The sequence below is a fragment of the Loxodonta africana genome, chromosome 1, assembly GCF_030014295.1.
Source record: "Loxodonta africana isolate mLoxAfr1 chromosome 1, mLoxAfr1.hap2, whole genome shotgun sequence".
Taxonomy (NCBI): domain Eukaryota; kingdom Metazoa; phylum Chordata; class Mammalia; order Proboscidea; family Elephantidae; genus Loxodonta; species Loxodonta africana.
The window spans coordinates 140,906,671-140,924,463 of NC_087342.1; the positions used below are offsets into that span (position 1 = coordinate 140,906,671).

Below are 17,793 nucleotides of genomic sequence, written 5' to 3' on the forward strand. Positions count from 1 at the left end.
GTTTCATCATAAGAATTTGCTAAGAGTTTCCAAATTACATTTCTGTGTGATAGAACTTGCTCACCTAGTTGGTTGGTTGGTTTGTTTCTTGCAGACTATTATTTTATGAAGAAGCCTTTGTCCTGCCCATAGACCCATGTCCATATGAGATTGGATGTGTCCTGATTAGGCTCCTTATTTGCATAAGAGGATATCAGCTACATTCTGTTCTCATTGATTATCCAAGTCTAATCATTGGTAATATATAATATCTGCCTTCTAGTTTCTTGCATTTAACTCTCAATTGTTTAATTCTTATCAAGAGTATTATTATAAGAAATAATATTTATGGAGGAATTGCCTAGGGATAAGGAGTCTACTTATTTTTCTAGGTTTTAGAAATTCTATCTTTGGAACAAGTCAGATCATCATTATTCTTGAATCTCTTTTTTTTTAACTCATGAATTTTGCCTTGTGCTGCCAGGGCTCCTTTCTTGGATTATACTTTGGTATACTTAGGCCAGCACAGAGGAAAAATTTGAGAAAAACTAGTGAATATTTTAGATTCATTTACTTATTACAAAATCTATAATCTATTTTGTTTTATTTCTAATGCCCACAAACAAGAAAAAATCACATTGCTGTGGAGTCAATTCTGACTCATAATGACCCTATAGGACAGGGTAGATATGCCCCATAGGGTTTTTAAGGCTCTGAATCTTCACAGAAGCATATTGCCACATCTTTCTCCCACAGAGCCGCTGGTGGGCTCGAACTGCCAACCTTTTGGTTAACAGGCAAGTGTTTAACTACTGTACCACCAGGGCCTTAATATACATAAAGGGCCTATTAAGTCTTTTATTGGAAGCCAATCTTAAGCTATAGTATCAGAGACAGTCCGGTTCTGTGAGTTTTGACAGTTTCGTAACTACCACTACAACAATCAAGATACAGTTACAGCACTCCAAAAATTTTTCTTGTGCTGTATCTTTGTAGTCAGCTCCTCCCACAGTCCCACCCAAGGAAACCACAGGTCTGATTTCTGTCACTATGGATGAGTTTGCATTTTGTAGAGTTTTATGTAAATGAACTTATACAGTGCATACTCTTTTTTGTCTGTCTTTTTCACTCAGCATAATTATTTTGGAATTCATCCAAGTTGTTACATATGTCGATAACTCATTCCTTTATATTGCTGAGTAGTTTTCTGTTGTATGGCTATACCACAATTTATTTATCCACTCATAATCACTAAGGTTGTATGTCAACTTGGCTGGGCCATGATCCTCAGTGGTTGGGCAGTTAAAATGTAGTTTGGCGGTAGTATGATGATGTGATCACTTGCATGATATTTGATATAATGCAGTCACCTCCATGAGGGGACCTGCTGTAAGGAGCCAATCAGTTGAAAGGGAGTTTTCTTGGGGGTGTGGCCTACAATGAATATAAGTGGACTCTCTGGCAAGACTCATGGGCTTTTGCTCACTCTTGATCCTGCAGCTGGCTCCTGGTCATCTGACCTCTGGTTCTTGAAACTTGAGCTAGCAGCTTACCTGCCGATCTTGGGTTCGCCATCCCCTGCAGCTACATGAATCAGGAGAAGCCTCCAGCCTGACCTACTGATTTGGGATGTTCCAGCCTCTACAATTGTGTGAGCCATTTCCATGATATAAAATTCTTTATATAGATATTTATATGCTTTTCTGGTTTTGCTTCTCTGGAAAACCCAGTCTAAGACATCTATTGATGGGCATTTGGGTTGTTTCCAGTTTGGGCTATTACAAATAAAGCTAATCTGAACATTCATATACAAGTCTTTCTGTGGACATATGCTTGTATTTCTCTTGAGAAAAATAATCAGGAGTGGAATGGTTGTATCATGTGGTAGATGTATGCCTAACTTTTTAGAGAAAATGTCACATAATTTTCAAAGTGGTTGTACCATTTTTCATTCATACCAGCAGTTGCTCCATATCCTCACTAACACTTGGTATGGTCAGTCTTTTTAAAATGTAACCATTCTAGTAGTTGTGTAATGATATCATTGTGGTTTTAATTTTCCTTGCCACAATAACTAATGAAGTTGAGCTTTTTTTTTTTATAGGTTTATTTGCTGTCTTTTTTGATGATGCATCTGTTCAAATCTTTTACCTTCTCCCTGCGTTTTTTACTGGGTTATTAGTTTTCTTATTGAGTTTTGAGAGTTCTTTATACATTTTGGATACAAGTACTTTGGCAGTTATATGATTTGCAAATATTTTCTCTCAGTCTGGGGCTTTTTTTAAAAAAATCATTTTCTTAACCGTGTCTTTTGAAGAAGGGCTTTTTTAATTTTGACAGAGTTTATTTTATCAATTTCCTCTTTTATGGATAATGCGTTTGGTGTTGTATCTAAGAAATTTTTGCCTCATCCAAAGTCACAAAGGTTTTATATTCTGCTTTCTTTTAAAAATGTTATAATTTTAGGTTTCACCTTTAGGCTGATATTCATTTTGAGTTAATTTTTGTATATGGCATGAGGTATAGATCAGATTTCTTAAAATTTGTTTTGCATGTGGTTATTTAGTTGTTTCAACACCAGTTTTTGATAAGACTATCCTTTTTCTATAAATTGCCTTTGTACCTTTATTGAATATCAGTTGTCCATATATATGTTGGCCAATTTCTGGATTCTGTATTTAGTTCCAGTTATCTCTTTGTTTTGACACAAATACCACATTCTGATATGAATGTCTTGATTATGGAAGCTTTTAATATTTAGACTTGAAATCAGATAGTGTTAGTCCTTCAACTTTGCTCTTTTTTTCATGTTTGATTGGGCTATTCTAGGTTCTCTGCATTTTCATATGAAGTTTAGAATCAGCTTGGCAATTTCTACAAAATCCTGCTGGATTTTGATTGAGATTGCATTGAATCTACACATCTAGTTGCAAAATGAGTATTCATTTTTGATGATGACTGTTGCAATTATATCTGCCCAACAGTTCTACTAAAACATCTGAGGGGAGGTGGAGTCATCATGGCTGTGTAGACAGAAGCACCATGCCACTTCTCTGTAGCAAAGACACAAAAAACTAAGTAAGACAGATACAAATATCAATCCTGAAAACCTAAGCATCAAATGAAGGAATAAAGAACTCAATCGAGCACCAAATGGAATAAGATACTGACCAGAGAACAGAGCTATGGAGTGGAGGACCCCTACCAGCTAATGCAGCATAGATTTGCTATCTTGGACTACAGCCACCAAGGAACGCAGACAGGGAGTATGGGAAGGCAACTTCATGGAGCATCCAACAGGAGACAGAGCACCCAGTAACCAGGGATACATGCTTTCGTACTACCCACCCTTCTTCCCCGTATATGGTCTCCACCACTTTCCACTGGTCCATGGTCACTTGGCTGGAGAGATACCAGCTCACTGCTGCCTGGATTCGTTATCTCGGACCTCAGTCACCAAGGACTATGGACAGAGAGTATGGGAAGACAACTACATGGAACTCCCAACAGGAGGCAGAGCACCTGGTAACCAGAGATACACACTTTATCACCCCCGACCCTTCTTCCCTGTATGTGGCCTCTACCACTTTCCCAGAGGAAGACACACCAGCTCACTATCACCTGGATTTTTCATCTTGGACCTCAGTCACCAAGGACTGCGTGGACACGGAGCATGGGAAGGCAACTTCAAGGAGCTCCCAACAGGTGACAGAGCACCTGCTCTGCACGTCACACCCCTTCCCTTCCCTCCTGGCTACCTGCACTGTGTGTTGAGGGCCGTGCCCCTGAGCAGCACTGACGTGGTTCCCCAGACCTCTGCCTGCACTGCTCCTCAGTCCCACCATGTTGGCTCCAGTTTGTGCCACAAACTACCCCTCCACCCCTGCTGGACCCACCCCGCTGTACCATAGCTGAGTAACCAGCCCTGCCCAACCAAATGATCAGAAGTATCGTGCCCACAGGCAAGCAAGCAACAAAACATGCCCAGACCGCCTGCCCAGACATAACCAAATAAAACAAAAAAGCAGGACAGAACAAACAAATCTACAATCAATAAACAAAATAATTTCTAAATATCCCAGAGACAGCAGACAGTATCAAAACATACAAAAAAATAGGACAGGATGGCTCCAGAAAGTGACCAAAATAAAACACCAAATGAACTGGTAGAAGAAAAGACAGTGGAACTACCTGATAGAGAATTCAAAACTCCAATATTCAGGGTTCTCCAAGAGATGAAGGAAAATGCAGACAGAAACAAGGACAGAATAGACAAAAGCATGGAAAATATGGAAAAAATTCAGAGAAAACACAGACAAAGCAATGGAAGAATTTAGGAAAACAGTACAGGGACAAAATACCAAAATAAATAAACAACTAGAAATCATACAAAAACAGCAATTAGAAATTCAAAAGAAACAACAAGATTTCAGAAATGAACAGTGCCATAGAAAGTTTTAGGAGCAAATTTGAAACAATGGAAGACAGGATCAGAGAAACTGAAGACAAATCCTTGGATACCGCTTTGAGGAAAAATCAGAGAAAAGAATGAAGAAAAATGAGGAAACCCTGAGAAGGATGTAGGATACAGTCAAAAGCAAAAACTTGCATGTGATTGGAGTTCCAGAACAAGGGGAGAAAATGGAAAACACAGAGAGGATCATTGAAGATATGCTGAAAGAAAACTTCCCTAATATCATGAAAGATGAAAAGCCAACCATTAAAGTAGAAATTAATAGGAAGAACAAAGAAAAAAATCAAATACGTGGAAACTTAATAACACCTTGTTTAAAAACCATTTGCTCGAATATCAAAGATAGAATCAAAGAATTTATAGAATCAAATGAGAATGAAAACATATGATACCAAAACCGTTGGGATACAGCAAAGGCAGTGCTCAGAGATCAGTTCATAGCTATAGATGCACACATCAAAAAGGAAGAAAGGGGCAAAATCAAAACATTAACTATACAATTTGAACAAATGGAAAGAGAACAGCCAAAGAAGCGCACAGCCACGAGAAGAAATAGTTATTCCCTTAAAGGGAGAGGTAAGTCCTTCTTCCTTCCTCCGTGTTCATACAGCTAGCTGCCGGAATTGTAGAAGAGGTAGCATACCATAGAGATGAGTATATCACTGTAGAGTAGTGAAATAAGGTAAAAAAAAGCCTAAGACCTGACCACTTGGAACCACAGTTCCACCTGTAGACTGCTTATTGCCAGACTATTATGTGCAGAGAAATGAATTTCTAATGTACTTGAGCCACTGTAAATTTGGGTGTCTGTTACAGCTGTCAAACTCATACAAACGGATAATTGCTCACTGGGAGGTTGGTAAAAACAGTTTTGTTTAAAGTTTTTTTTTTTTTTAAATCTTGAAATGTTTGTATTTATGAGCCAATATTTCCATCTCTCTTCTGAAACTTGTAAAGCATCCTTTCATCATTTAATTCTACCAGAACCCAGCACCAGAATACTCATGAGGAACCTGTGCTCATGAGGAACCTGTACACAGAGGCAGTCGTTTGAACAGAACAGTGGTGGTTTAAAGTTAGGAAAGGTGTGTATCAGGGTTGTATCCTTTCCCCATACTTATTCAGTCTGTATACCGAGGAAATAACTTGAGAAGTTGAACTATATGATGAAGAATGAGGCATCAGGATTGGAGGAAGCCTCCATGACCTGCAATAGGCAGATGACACACCCTCACTTGCTGAAAGTAAAGACTGAAGAAGACTTGAAGCACTTACTGATGAAGATCAAAGACCACAGCCTTCAGTATGGATTACACCTCAAAGAAAACAAAAATCCCCACAACTGGACCAATAAGCAACATTGTGATAAACGGAGAAGAGACTGAAGTTGTCAAGGATTTCATTTTACTTGGATCCACAATCAACACCCATGGAAGCAGCAGTCAGGAAATCGAACAACGCATTTCATCAGGTAAATCTGCTGCAAGAGACCTCTTTAAAGTGTTAAAAAGCAAAGATGTTATTTTGAAGACTAAGGCATGCCTGACCCAAGCTGTGGTGTCTTCAATCGCCTCATATGCGTTAAAAAGCCGGGCAGTGAAGAAGGAAGACCGAAGGAGGATTGACGCCTTTGAATTACGGTGTTGGCAAAGAATATTGAATAAACTGTGGACTGCCAAAGGAACGAACAAATTTGTCTTGGAAGAAGTACAGCCTAAATGTTCCTTAGAAGCAAGGATGGTGAGACTTTGTCTCACATGCTTTGGACATGTTATCAGGAGAGATCAGTCCCTGGAGAAGGACATCGTGATTGGCAAAGTAGAGGGCGGGTGAAAAAGAAGAAGACCCTCAATGAGACGGATTTACACAGTGGCTGTGACAACGGGTTCAAGCATAACAATGATTGTGAGAATGGCACAGGACAGGGCAATGTTTTGTTCTGTTGGGCATAGGATCGCTATGAGTTGAAACTGACTCAATGGCACCTAACAATACCGTTTGGTATAGCATCACAAACATTATAAAAATGGTATCATTAGTTTAGTGCATACCTCAGAGAGTCAAATGATTAATAATATTCTTCTCATTTTGTAGAGAGGGAATATGTCTCCAAGTAAATATGGTGAAATTGATGAAATATGAAATTTTGGTCAAAACAGCCCGGCTTTGAATAGTGGCCCTACCACTTAGTAACTGTTTATTAACTTGTAAAATATCTACCTCCTGACCTTATTGTGATGTTTAAATGAGATAATTTCTGAAGTTCTAAGTCATAAGTACAAAATTATTGATAATCCCCAACCTTCCAACTCTACTCAAGATACAGGGACCATCAGCTCTGTAGTAAAATATGATTTATTATTTGGACAAATTTGCTATTCATTGAACATAGCTATGGTAGAGCTGCCATTTCAGGAGCAATGCACAGCCAGACCTATCCATAGATTTGGTTGGGATCCAGCTAAATGAAGATAGTTTTGATGCCAACAGTGGACTGAGTGTATAAGTCTTTTAATCCTAACTTGCATGCTTTACTCCCTATAGCAGTGATCCCAAACCCAAGTGTTCCAAGGGTCAGGCAGGGAATACAAACGAGGAGGGCTTCATGGATGTCCACATGCATACATATACTGTGAGCAATGTAGGAAACCACGGTTACTCAGCTCTTGTGGGTTTCTACCATTAGGAGTGAGGCCCCTTGTTGCTAGCTCTTCTAAATTTTCAGGGAAACTGCAAGTGTGAATTTTTTGTGGAATCTCCTGATTTCTAAATGTTGGTTCCATTTTTTAAAAAACAGTTCAAGCTGAATACAACATGTCTGTGGCCGCCAGCTTGCTGCCACAGCTCTACACACCGTCCATTTTTACAGAGACTGACTCTTCACTGCAGCAGATGTGTCGTGAGAAATACATTGACTGTAGATGTGCTTATTAACATCAGCATATTCACTAATCCATGTCGACCTGTCTATGTAGAACCACTGTTTGCTTAAATACGGAACTCAGACTTTAATTTACAAGTTTGATTATAATAAACTAAACATAAGGCAGATACTTCAATGCTATACTAGTATGGAGGGAAAAGGTGATGTAATAAACATTTCTATGTTTATTTGGTGTGTGAAGCCAAATGTTCAAATGCTAAGTGTATTTAAAAAATCAAAATCAGCAATTCACTTATTTTTCTTAATAGGGCATCCAGGAGTGAGCTTGTTAAGATGGATCTGCTTTGTCGTGGCTTGCCCTGCTGGCAACGTCTAAATGAATTAAATGAGTCACAAGTCAAAGAAGTCTCACAGGCAGTTTTAATTTCCTGTCAGAAAGAATAGCTAACTAAGTCAAACATCAGTAATTTTTTCTGGGCTTCTCTTAGGAGCTTATGTTCTTAGCTACATATTTTTGGACTTGTATTTTAATCTTAAAATTACACTCCTGCTGTATTCTTAAGGCTGAGAATTTGAGTGTCCAGTCTTCTAAGTTAATGCTTTGCTAGTTCTTAATGATTACCCACGTAAAAATGCCATCTCTCTTCTGAGACTTGTAAAGCATCCTTTCTTTATCATTCAGTTCTACCAGAACCCAGCCACCAATAAAATTTTCTGGTTTGGTGAGCCCAATGAGTTCCCAATTTTCCATCTTGAGTTTCTCATTTCTAGTACACATCCTGAAAAAGTGTATGTAATGTATCACAATTTGAGTCTCTGTTGAAACCAGATGCAGTGAAATGATGTTTTATATCTTGTGTTTCATGTAAAATTTTCTACAAATAATCCTGTGACTGAGAAATGTATGTCAGAGAGTGATCAAGGAATGAGGTCAGTCCTTTCTCTGCTGAGGAGGACATTTAGGCTGTTGGGAATTGTTGTTACTACTGTTCCATTCTAGAAGATTAAGCTTCGCTGGGCAACTCTGTTAAGAAAAAGACCCTCTTTTACCAGCATGAATCTTAAAAAAAAAAAAAATGTGGTCAGCAGGTGTCAGGTGTTTAGTTCATTGAAGGCTATGTGTAGTGTTGAGGAAAAAAGCAATTGCTGAATTGAGAGCCTGTGAGAACCAAAAGTGTTACAGAGGAAAGCGGAACAATCCAATCTCTTTTTAAGGACATCTTTACTCTTAGAATTAACCAGGTTGACATCATGGGCATCATTGGTGGCACACAAAATACAGCTACCCATGGAGCAGTAGCCAGATCAGTTTCTGCAAAGTAGGGATGACCTGCTGACTTCTCAGGAGCTTCATAAAGGTACCTGTAACAGGCTTCCAGTTCCTGGTCAAGCTTTGTCTCTGTACCAGAGTGTTCCACTCTCACTGGGTATTTTCTAGCTTGACACCTGCTTCTTAGCTTCAGAGGTGTAGACTTCTATTTTTTGGTAGGCATTTTCTTTTCCCTGCAAATAGAGAACCTCCAGTCTTTCAGTCTTGGAATTAGGTATAACAAGTCTAATCCCTGATGCACTTGTATTTACTTATTTTGACTGTAAAAAGTATAGAGAAAACCCATGAACCTACCAACCAACTTAAGAAATTAAACATTGTAGACCCAATTATAGCTCCTATATACTTCTCCCTGTCCCATTCTCCTCTCTCCCTCCCCAAAGGTAACTATTGTTATGATTTTTAATACAATATTATATATAGTCCCCCAGAACATCATAGTATTTTTGCATATTTTTATACAGTGAAGCCTGTGAGAGCCAGCATTTGACTGGTCTTCCTTGTTTTTTCTGGTCTGATGAGTTTTTCAGCTTTGACAGGGTGCAATCTTACTACTTTTCTATCACCCTTTATTAGTAAAAAATATTTGAGTTTTCCTTCTTTGATGGGTTCCTGTCTTACACAAGGTCTGGTTTTCACAGGTTTTACTGTATTATATAAACATGGAATCATATTCATGTATCTTCCTAGGAGACTTTTACGTACATTATACTATAACCATTTCTCCCCTAAAGGTAAAAAGAATTTAAAAATTCTTGTTTTTTAAAAAATTTGTGTTTGGGGTGTTGAGTGATTAAAAAAATTATAAAAATAAAAGTATATTTTTCGAAGGTAGTTGGTTAATATCTATAAAAAATTTTCAATGCACTTCCCTTACAACCAGCAATGTCAGTTCTTGACCAGTTAAATGATCATATATGTGTACAAGTAGAAATGTACAAAGATATTTATTAGAGCATTGTTGTAACAGCAACACCTATAATTTATGGTTAAATAAGCTATAATCCATACTGTGCAGCAATTGAAAAACAATCAGGTAGATATATATTTACTGATGATAGGCAAATCTCTAAGACATATTGTTAGATACCAAAAAAATTACAGGGCAAAACTAACATATGATACCACTTATGCTTTAAAACTGTATATTTCTATGTGATCTTATATAGCATCGTAAATATCTGGGAAGATTTTTGGAAGGATACATTGAAAGCTGATAACAATGATTATCTCTGAGAAGGGGATGAGGGGTCCAGAGGAACTTTTGCTTTACCTGTACTATTTGAATTTTTACAAGCTATTCTGTTTAGAGATTAAAAATGTAAATAGAAATTGAATATTTAAAAAGATCAATGTAACTTGTTAATGAGCAGGCTAATAACAGTGCAACCTGAAGTAAGAGATTAAAACTATCCCAGCAGATGACTAGCTTAAATGGCCCTGGGGAGAATAAATAAATTGGGGGACAGAACTCAGTATCTATCTAAATACTTACCCCAAATCCCATATATTTACAGAATATTTTTTTTTTTTTTCTGGTCTAACCATATTGAGGAGCCCTGGTGGCACAATGGTTAAGCACTCAAGTGCTAATTGAAAGGTTAGCTGTTCAAACTCACCCAGTAGCTCCTGGAGAGAAAGACCTGGTGATCTGTTCCTGTAAATATTACAGCCTAGAAAACTCTATAGGCCAGTTCTACCCTGCCACATGGGGTGGCTATGAGTTGAAATCGACTCCACTGCATCTAACAACAACATAGCCATATCAGCACTGGCAAGTAAGAAGGGTCACCATCAGCAGACCAGAAATGGTGAGGAGCACCTAGAAAAAAGAAATTGATGGGCTTGGATTGAGTTGAGGAAACCCAAAATGTGTACATGAGAAAACTACTGAGAAAGTAAGACAAGATCCAATGAAAAGTCAAAGACAGAGTGAACAAATACAAAGAACTGGGGGGAGCACTGGGACGTAGAGAAGGTAATTAATAATTTAATTGGGACAGCAACCCTGACAGTTGAATTAGAAAAAGCAGCACCAATCTGAGGCTGAAATCCCCAAGATGCATCCCAAAGAAAATGCTCACCAACCAGGAGAGAGCTCCTGGCAAGGGTATAAACGTCTGAGAAAGGAGCCAAACTAAGAAGATAAGGCAGCTCTGCCTAGGAGGGAGAAATGCTTAAGACCATCACTACCAGAGAAAAGCTTCTTATTTTAGCAACTGGGAACTCCAGCTTGCCTGCCTGCCCCATGCACAGGCGCCCTAAAGTGATGCCTCCCAGACTGCTCGCAGTTACATAAGCCCTGCAATCTACTCTGCCATTCATGGGAGCTACCAGATAATCAATTGAGTTATCGCCAGAAAATTAAAGAGGCATGGCAAAACAGGAAAGAGGGTCTACAGGTGGGAAGTGAAGAGACTGGAGATCGTTGCTTTTCCTGCACTATTTGATTTGTTACCATGTCTGTGTACTACTATCATTAGCAAAAAGAAAATTTTCCAGGAGGTAGAGTAACAGAGAGATATAGAATATGAGAAAAGGATTAAGAGATATGAAAGACCAATATGGGCCTAACAGGATTTTCAGGAGATAACAGAGAAAATGGAAGAGAAGCTTCCCAGTAGGTAACTTTAAAATGGTCTTACAACTTGCAAAACACTAGAGTAAAATAAAAAAAACCAAACCCAGTGCCGTCGAGTCAATTCCCAGCACTCCTTGGAAACTCTATGGGGCAGTTCTACTCTGTCCTGCGACCCTACAAGACAGAGTAGAACTGCCCCATAGAGTTTCCAAGGGGTGCCTGGTGGATTTGAACTGCTGACCCTTTGGTTAGCAGCCGTAGCACTTAACCACTATGCCACCAGGGTTTCCAACAGTAGAGTAAGAGTAGGAAATACAGCCTGTAAACCAAATCTGTTCTGCTGCCTGATTTTTAAAATAAAGTTCTACTGGAACACGGCCATGTTCTTTCATTTACGTATTGTCTCTGGCTGCTTTTGCACTACAACAGCAGAGTTAAGAAGTTGCAATAGAGACTGTATGGTTGACAAAAGTACTTACTCTCTGGCTCTTTACAGAAAATGCTTGCCAACCTCTGCACTAAAAAAGCAACAAACAACGACAACCAAAAAGAAAACAGAGGAAAGAATATTAAATTGAAAACAAAACAAAATTATAGGAATAAACTCAAACATATTAATAATAATAAATATGTATGGATTAAATTCCTTAATGTTTATGTTGGGAAAAAAAATCCTGAGACATGCTGTTTGTAAGAGACTCAGCAGAACAAATACTGAAACGGACAAAAATGTACCAGCAAAATGTGATCTCTAAAAACACGCAGTAAACAGCCAGAACAGAAATAATGAGAATGCTGACACGATGTGGAAAATGTAAACAGTGTCACAGAACAGTATGTATAGAAATTGTTAAATGAGAACCTAATTTGCTATGTAAACTTTAAAACACAATAAATTATTAAAGAAAAAAATGCAATAAAATTAAACTTAACACTGAAAAGATACATGTAAAAAAACCAACTTGGATATTTTAAAGAATCGTCTCTAAAAATCTGTTGACATTAAAAGGAAATAAAACAAATTATAGATGATTATGAAATAAGAATGAGGAAACTATGTATCAGTCTCTGTAGGATGAATTCAAAATAGTTCTCAGAGGAAAAGTTAGGGCTGCAGATATCTTTATCAGACAACAATGAATTTTTTTAAAATTAACCCTCCAATTAGAAAAAGATCAAATAAACAAAAACAAATCAAAGTATAGAAGGAATTAGTAAATGATATAAACTGAGATCACTGAAGCATAAAAAGTTACTCTAGTAATTTCATCACTAAAACAAAAATTTGTTTTTTGAGAAGATCTTGAAAAAAAATTACAAAAGTAGTTCAAGGCTGATAAATAAAAAGGGAGAGAAAATACAAATCAATAACATTAGGAATGAAAAAAGAATCAAATTATAGAACAACGGACACTTAAAATATGCTGCTATGTTTGCCTTTATGTCAATAATTTGAGAAAATACTGATTTTCTAGAAAAAGCTCAGTAAATTAGGTCTAATTTTCCAGGAAAATGAGTATTACCAAAGTTCATTAAAGAAGAGTTTTTAAAAAACCTGAATAAATAAGCCACCATAGAAGAAATTAAAAAGGCAAAGATATAATTTTTTTAAGTTTCATACAGTTTTATGGGTGTCTTCTAGAAAAACTATAAGGTTCAGATAATTCCTGTGATTTATGAACTATTCTGGAGCATAGAAAATGACAAGTTTGCCACCGTATTCTATGTGGATAGCATATTCCTCGTACCCTGACTGGACAAGTATAGTAGCAAAAAGAAAAAAACTAAAAGCCAGTCTCAGTTATGAACATAAATATAAAAATCCTAAATAGCAAATAAAATTATGATGTGTGTTAAAAGAAAGACATATCGTGGCTAAGTAGGACTTCACTCAGTGATTCAAGGATGGCCTGCAATTTAAAAATCTATCAGCTCAGGCGTTTCAAAGGAAAAACCTCAAGTACCGTTCGACATCCATTCCTGATTTGAAACAGCAGCAGCAGCAGCAGCAACAACAGAATAAACTAAGCTAAACTAGGGATAGAAAGACAATTCCTCAACTTCATAAATATGCATATTAAAAACTACAATATACATCATATTTAATGGTGAAACATTAGATTCATTCCTACTAAAGTTAGAAACAAGACTTGGATGACGTTATAACTGTTGTATTCAACATTTTTTTTTTTTTCTGGAGGTCCTAGACAGTGTAATGAGAAAAATAAAAGGAGTAAGAAGTATAAATAAATACTGGAAAAGAAGAAAGAATTTTGGTATTTTTTGCAGGTGATATGACTATCCACTTAAAAAATGAAAAGATAATCTATTGAAAAACCATTAGGACTAATATTAGTTTAGTAAGATGGCCAGATATAAGCATACATATTGTACAGACTACCACGGTTTAAATATAGAACATATTATAAAGAGATTCATAAAAAATTAGAAATGTTTATAATTTTAGGGCGGAGAAGCACAAAACCTAGAAACTATTTTTAAAAAAGATAAACAGAAATGACTAAATAAAATTATGATCTTTGCACTTACTGATGAAGGTAAAAGACTTCAGCATAGAGTATGGATTACATCTGAAAATACGAAAATCCTTACAGCTGGACCAATAAACACCATCATGGTAAATGATGAAGAAATTGAAGTCAGTGATTTCATTCTTCTTGGATCAACATTCAATGCTCATGGAAGCAGCAGTCAAGAAATCAAATGACGTATTGCTTTGGGCAAATCTGCAGCAAAAGGCTTCTTTAAAGTATTAAAAAGCAAGAATGTCACTTTGAGGACTAAGGCGTGTCTGATCCAAGCAGTGGTATTTTCAGTTACCTCATATGCATGCAAAAACTAGACAATGAACAAGGGAGACTGAAGAATTAACATGTTCAAATTGTGCTGTTGGCAAAGAATATTGTATATACCATGGACTGCCAGAAGAATGAACAAACCTGTCTTGGAGGAAGTACAGCCAGAATGCTCCTTAGAAGCAAGGATGATGAGACTCCTTGCTTATTTTGGACGTGTCATCAGGAGAGACCAGTCTCTGGAGAGGACATCATGCTTGGTAGAGTAGAGGGTCAGCAGGAATGAAGGAGACTCTCAATGAGATGAATTGACACGGTGGCTGCAGCATAGCAACGATTACGAAGATGGCGCAGGACTGAGCAACATTTTGTTCTCTTATACATAGGGTCACTGTGAGTCACAGCTGACTCAGTAGCACCTAAAAACAATAATGATATGCTAAAATAGACCACATAAATAAATTTCAAAACAAGGAAAATATAATAGACAAGGGATAATGTTCATATTATATAGCATTCTTTTAAGCCAGTTAAAAAAGATGATATAAACATAATTCATAGAAAAAAGATATATAAATGGGCAATATATTTAAAATGCTTAACTTCACGAGTAGTCAAGAATGTATATATTAAAATGACAAGATATTATTTTTGACTAATTAGAGTGATAAATACAAAGAAAAACAAAAGCTGAATAATATTTAGTATTGGTGAGGGGGTAGGCTGAGAAGACCTTTCATTTATTATTGTTGTTATTAGGTGCCACTAAGTTAGTTCCGACTCTTAGTGACCCTGTGTACAACAGAACGAAACACTGCGCGGTCTTGTGCCATCCTTATGATCGTTGCCATGATTAATTAAGCCCATTGTTGCAGCCACTGTGTCAGTCCATCTCATTGAGGGTCTTCCTCTCCTTTGCTGAGCCTCTGCTTTACCAAGCATGATGTCCTTCTCCAGGGACTGATCCCTCCTGACAACTTGTCTGAAGTATGTGAGACGTAGTCTCATCATCCTTGCTTCTGAAGAGCATTCTGGTGGTACTTCTTCCAAGACATTTTTTTGTTCTTTTGGAAGCCCGTGGTATATTCAATATTATTCTCCAACATCACAATTCAAAGGCATCAATTCTTCTTAGGTCTTTTTTATTCATCGCCCAGCTTTCATATGCATAGGAGGCGATTGAAAACACCATGGCTTGGGTCAGGCGCACCTTAGTCTTGTTACTGGTGGATATATCAATTAGCACAAAATTTATTTGAAGGAAATTTGGCAGTTTGTTTCTTTCTTGTTTTTTTTTTTTTTAATCTATGTACTCCCGATCCAGTAATTCCACATGCAATCCGTACAATGTCTTAAGTGTCCATCAGTGATGAACCGTAAATAAACAATGGTACAACCATATGAAGAAAAACCCTGAGACATTTATAAAAAATGGAGTATGTACTGACATTTACAGATCTCAAGAATTTATTGCTAAGTGAATTAACATTAAAAATATTAACTCAAAAATATAAAACCAACAACAAAAGCTTCATCTCTATAATTCTACATTGTTGAGTGCCTCAATTTTATATGTATATATTCATATGAATAACTTGTATTTAAAAATGAGGAAACATATTTGTCAAAGTAATCATAATTATAAAACTTAAAAGCACCTTAAATTCTGGGGATGAAAGGTGCTGAAGAATGAATAATCCTGAGTGATGCTGTTCTTCCTCCCTGTGCATTTGAAATTTCTCATTCTCTTCTGTAATGAGCAGATGTTGAAAAGGTGCAGTTTGGAGGGTAAGGATCACTCGGGAGACTTCCATTTCCTAGGCAGTATAAATTTATAGTATATCCAAGGTGAAGGGTGCTTTCCCTGCAGATCCTAAATGTAATTCTATTAGTGTCTAAGCCTAAGATATCACCTCCAATTTATTATCTTGGATACAGATGAATGAACTTATCCAAGGGCAAAGGAGGTCCTCAATAGTTTATTCATTTATCTTGCCCACTTGGAAAATAATTGTAAATAAGAAGGTTTATGAGACACTGAATTGACTTCCCAAGGACCTATAGGAAAGATCTTCAGAACTAGTTTAACTGGTACATCCAGACCTCATCAGCGTGTTAGTGTAACTTTAATTGTCCTTTTTTTGTAAAATACAAAACTGCTACAGTCTATTATAAAAAGTTCAAACAAGTTTCTTGTAATATCTTGAAGTTATTATTCTTGACCTTCTTTATATCTCCACAAATGTATTACAATATACCTTTGTCATAATTTGTAAATAAATTCGGAAGCCAGGTGTGGGATATTATTAGATGCTTTCTTGAGGTATCACTAATTCTTTAATCCTAAAAATTAGTCATTGAAGTGATAATATGTTGTCCTGAGTGTAGAAAGATGACTCACAATGAGTGAATCATACATTTGAGTTGTTTTTTAATGCAATGTGAAATTCGTACTAAATCTTCTTTATTGTCTCACAAAGTTTCCACTGGGATCATGGACATACACATTCCCGGTAGTTGCTTAAGGAGGAGATTTAGTCAGTGTCTACAAATCAGAGTATTTCTTTGGGGAATACGACCTGATACAGATGTCAACTCTCAAAATTTAGCTTCATTAGCACTAGGTTCAGAAACAGCTGAGCCTAACTAATATGGAAATTTGTTTTATTGTATTCATGCCTTATAATAGAAATACAGGCACAAAATAGAAAATATGAATAGTCTGGGAAAAAAAAAATTGCCCACAATCTTACCAAAGCACTCACTGTTAACATCCCAGTATAGTTTGTCCCTTTTTTTTTCTGTGCATTTTCTGACAAGTTGAGGGCACATTATTCATACAATTTTGAACCTTACTTTTAAAAATACTTTTTTTATTACACTAGTTTTATGTATTCTTAATTTTAAAAAATCAGAATATACCAGAAAGAAAAAGGAAATCTAAAAAATTACCCATAATCCCATCATCCAGAAGTAGATATTATTGAACTTTTGGATGTAATTGCTGCATTAAAACATCTATGGTTGGTTAAGAAAAATTTTTAAAATACTAAGGTATTATTTCACATGTTCTTAACTCCCCATCAGTCCTCTGAGATCATTTAGCCTTCTAGATCCATGAATTTGCTTTTAAATTTCTTCCTTAACATGAGTTTCCCAGCAGCTTCCTACCTCCTAGGCCTGGTCTTTCTTGTTTCAGTTTGCGATTAATTATTGCAATTCTCTGATTTCTTACAGAACTGAGATTACAGATTTCTAATTGCTTTTCTTGGTGCTTGTGTGGGATCTTAGACCTGATCATGACGCTATCTTCCCAGAACTCCTCCTAGGTATTTATTTTTAAAAATTTCTTAGATATTTTTGCTATTTGTCTTTTCAATACCTTTTTTAAGAGTTTACTTATCCCTGGATTTTAAACATAGTACATAAAATCAGCTCCAGTCTGGCTATTAAAAGATTGACAAAGAGAAGATAAAATTACCTCTGGATAAATTTTTTACAAAGTCAAATATGGTAAGGTTTTGGATTTTTTCCAGAAAAATCAAAAGAGTAAAAAATCATATTTCAATGAAACAGAACTGTTATACCATTTGAGTTAATTGAATAAGAAGGCAAGTTAATATGTGAGACATTTATCCTTCTGAAAGTCAGGCGAATCCTGAATATGCCTCCGTAATTACTTATACTCCACCTAAGGTTTAAATCAAGGCTGCCGCTTTCAGTGTAGGT

The 17,793-nt window shown here is 36.6% G+C and overlaps 1 long non-coding RNA gene across 1 annotated transcript; it reads left to right on the forward strand.

The window, feature by feature from the left end:
• The first annotated feature begins 98 nt into the window (after positions 1-98).
• Positions 99-17,463, forward strand: LOC135227256 (uncharacterized). Its single transcript, XR_010317374.1, has 3 exons — positions 99-237; positions 1,480-1,628; positions 17,302-17,463. It is a non-coding gene; the product is annotated as an uncharacterized LOC135227256 (long non-coding RNA).
• Positions 17,464-17,793: the final 330 nt, after the last annotated feature.